The following is a 4,209-nucleotide window of genomic DNA, read 5'->3' on the forward strand; positions in this document are numbered from 1 at the left end:
GAGCTTCCACTTTATTCCACCGCGCCTGCGCCAGTACTCCTCCTCGGCCCTGAGGATGGACTCGACTTGGGCCTCAAGCGCGTAGCGCTGGGCCCAGTCCTGCGCGGAAAAGATCTGCATACTGCCGCCGCGTCTAGCTGGGCTAGCTCCTCGGTCAGGCGCGCCCTTAACAGCTTATCCACACAACCCTGGTTAGCTCCCCACCCTTTGAGAGCCGCTCGCATACCCGCCCCTGCGGCAATCCAGAACTCCATCGGGCCGCGCACGCGCCCGATGCGAGCGACGCAATTCGCCCATTTCGAAAGGAAGATTTGCTCGAAGTTCGGAGACTCCAGCCATGCAGTTTCAAAGAAGAAGCGCGAGCTGCGTTTAAGCCTTTCCTCCCCCGAGGAAAGGATGAGGGGGACGCGGTCCGACCCAATCCTAGTTTCGGCGTGTAGAGAGCACAAGGGGAACAACACCTCCCACTCCGAGGACATAAAAACCCTGTCCAAGACCGAACGCACCGGCGTAAGCTGTTTGTTGGTCCAGGTGTATCGAGTCCCCACGCGGGCCACTTCCCTAAGGGCCATAGAAGCAATAGCATTATTAAACATGGCCACCCTTGACCAGTTAATAATACCGTTATTCTTGTCCGCTCCCGAGCGGATCAAGTTGAGGTCACCCCCCACTAGCAGAGGTAAGTTGCTCGCGCCCAAGGCCATCACCTTTGTCTGAAGCTCTTCCAAGAACTCAAGAGAAAGCGAGTGATTGGCCGGGCCATACACGGCAATCACCACCCAATCTTGAAGAGTGGCGCGGTGCCGCACGTGAGCCGACAGGAAGAAGCGGCCGGCATCCCAAGCCACCACCTCAAGGCAAACTAGGTTAACTCCTAGCAGCAAGCCCCCCGAGTGTCCTACCGCAGGCACCCAGTGCCAGACAAAACGCTCCAACGGGTCAACAGCAAGCAGGTCCCGTTGGTTGAACTCGGCCTTGATAGTCTCTTGCAAGCCGACCATGTCGATTTCCTCGTTCCTAATGAACTCTTTTAACTGGGTCCGCCTCCCAGCGTGGCCGAAGCCTCGGATGTTCCAGAAGATGAAACGCATTAGATGATGCGATTTTGTAGACGGATACCGCGAGCGGTAACCGCTTTGGCCACGCGCCGTGTCTTGGCAGGACGACGGTTGGAGGAGGACGGTGCAGCCCCTGCTACTTGGTCCTCCTGATCGGGCCGCGCACCTGGCACCAGAGAAGCCCCTGCTTCATCTGCTGCAGGCGCAGCGCGGGCCTGCGCTGCATTAGCAAGCGCAGCCTGCGCGATTTCCTTTGCACGAATGAGAGACAGCACCTCTTGCGCTTCCCCCGCGACAGCCATCGCCACGCCACTATCCGCTAAGATACCACCCAAGTACGCATCTGAATAATCTTCAAAAATCGTAAAGCGGGGCATGGGGTTACCTTCGATTTCGAGATTCTTCTACGCCTGGAGGAGCTGGGCCCGTTGGAGGGAAGGCATGTTGCCCTTGGCGCCCTTCGGACGAGAGCTCGTCCTCTCCTGCGTCGCCGGGGACGCCACCGCCTTGGACCGCCTGGCTGTGGGGATGGGCACCACCTTGGCCACCTCCACCCGAAGAGCGTCAGGAGGTGGGGGGAGATGACCGACGGGGTGCCCCTGCCGGACCCCCTGCAGAGGCCAGTGCCATCACCACCGGCCGCTGCTGGACCGGCGCGCTCGCACGGGCCAGTGGGGTGCATGCCGGCGCCACCGCAGGTGGTTTGCGGCCTGCCGTCTTCTTCTGAAGCTTCATCACGCCCTCGCCGATGCCGGTCACCACCTTGGGAGGGCTTGCCGCAGCCCCAGGCGCGTCCACCAGCGCAACCACCGGGGAGACCAGCGTCGAGCGGCCCTCCGAGTCACAGGACGCCGAGACGCCCTTGTCGATGTCAAGGCTCATGGTCATGTTGGACCCATACTGGTTGAAACCCGTCTCGTTGCTGCCCACCACCACTTGGCACACCTCCTGATCCTGAGCCGCGCCCGCCGCCGGAGGCGCAGCCTGCCCGCCCTTGTCCTTGAGGCCCAGTTTGTCCCAAGTAGCCGTGTCGATGGAGTCATCCCCCGTGCTCATGTCGTGGTCCTTGTCCTTGTCCTTGTCCTTGTCGTCCTGGCCCTTGTCGTGATCAGTTGGCGGAGGGGGAGGAGGAGTGGGAGCCGCACCCTGCAGAGCGCCCGCCTCTGCCTCCAGGCGGAAGGTGTATCCCTCACTGTTGAACCAGATCTGCACGTATCCCTTGAGCTTGGCCGGGGCACGGCACGCGAAACGCATCCGCACCGGACCCAGGCCAGACAGCGACGCCTGATCCACCTCCATCGGGCGCCCTATCATCACAGTGGCGGCCATGAGGCGATCCACGTGGCGGTGCTTGGGTGGCACGCCCCACAGCTTGACCCAGGTATCCGGCATGAGCTCGGCCTTGGGCTCCTCCGGGCGCGCCTCCTTGATGTCCGCCATGATGTCGTGGAGGGAGAAGTAGAGCTTGCCGCTGCGGGTTGCCATCCGCAGCATGGCCTTGTCGGGGAAGACGACCGAGAACTGATCGGCTCCGACGGCCGAGACCTGCCAGTCCCACTCCCCTTCAAAGAGGTGAGGAAGTTCCGCCTCCAGGATGGGGATGGATAACTTGCCGGCCGCCGCCGAAATGATCGCCGTGTCCGAGACGAGAGGGGCGCGGACCTCCTCCCCCTCCGTGTCCACGAAAGGGAGGCAGAAGAAGCCCTCGCCCGGAATTGCGTTGCCCATGATCTGCAGCGCCAGGGGCCTCCCCCTCATGGGACAGTAGGCAGACGCATGTCCTTCCTCGTGGCAGATGACGCACAGGGGTTTGAAGGAGCACATGTTTTGGTAGTGCCCCACCCTGCCGCACTTGAAGCACTCCGGCCCGTCGGCCTCTTCCACGGGGATCGGGGCGTCAGCCGATCCCTTAGAATCCTCGGGGCCAGCCGCCAGCAGCAGCGGCGCCGAGCCGCTCCCTTTATGCTTCGGCTTCTTGGCCTGCGGGTCCCCGGCCCGCTCGCCGCCCGGAGGGAGCTGGGACTCCTTCCGCTTGAGCTCCTTCTTCTGCTCGAGCCCCCGCCGCCGGTACTCCTCCTTCTTCTTCTTCTTTCGCTCGCGCTCCTCTTGCTTCTTCCGCTCCTGCTCAGCAAGCCACCATGGAGACGGCGGCCCCCAGCCCCCGTCCTCCACTGGAGACGCAGGCACCTTGGCGAGCGCCTTCGCCCGCAGATCCTTCTCACGCTGGCGCTCCGCCGCCGGGATCGGAGGCAACATGGGGGGCTTGTCACTCCGGCGGGACCCCATCCACACTGCAGTGGCGTATGAGCACGAAAGGGGAGGAGGAGGGGCGGATCGGTGCAGACGACGAGCGAGATGCCCGAAGCGCCGCACCTGCGAGGGAGAGGCAGGAAACCCTAGCGATAGATCTAGGGTTCCTTTTGGCACCCACAGCCACCTATTAATAGGAGGAGGCGGCCTCGGCTTCTCCGTCGCGATGGGCCCGGGCCGAGGCGCAGGCTCGCAACCGGCCACCCGGCCTGACTGGGCTGGCCCCGACGCAGTGGAGAGCCCCTGCCCCCCTCCTGGCCCAGTCAAATTGGAGAGCGACAGTGGGCCCAACGGCCCCACTGGCGCGGAAGCCTGCAGGCCCAACGCAAGGCCCCCCAGCCCACCCCCTGGCAGGCTGGGCCAGTCACTTTGGCCCAACACCGAAACAGGCCCAGCCGCCGGTGCCCCGGAAACCCTAGCCAGGTTCCGTGAGGCCCCTGCCCGGCCAGCCCCGCCGCCGCCGTCGCCAGCCCCTGCCGGCTCCGGCGAGCACGCAGGAGCCCGAGGGGGCTCCGCCAGCACCAGATCCCGGCGATCCACCTCCGGGATGGCGCACGAGCGGCCCTCAGGGCCCGCATCCACCCCCTTTGGCGGGCGCCAGATCCGGACCGCCAGGCGGCGGCCTCCCTGCCCTCCGGGAGCGAAAGCACGCCGCCGACCAGCCACGAAGGAGCCCCCTAGCTCCTCCGCACGGGCGATGAAATCACCCACCGAGCACCCAGCCTTGGGCCTCGGCGAACCACCGGAACTACCTACACTTACCTGAGAACATACCTCGTCGTCGTCGATGTCGGAGTCAATCCCTCCAGCGCCCAGAACCGGCTGCCGGAGAAAGACGGAG

This window comes from Triticum dicoccoides, chromosome 3B, assembly GCF_002162155.2.
Source record: "Triticum dicoccoides isolate Atlit2015 ecotype Zavitan chromosome 3B, WEW_v2.0, whole genome shotgun sequence".
In the NCBI taxonomy this organism is placed as follows: Eukaryota; Viridiplantae; Streptophyta; class Magnoliopsida; order Poales; family Poaceae; genus Triticum; species Triticum dicoccoides.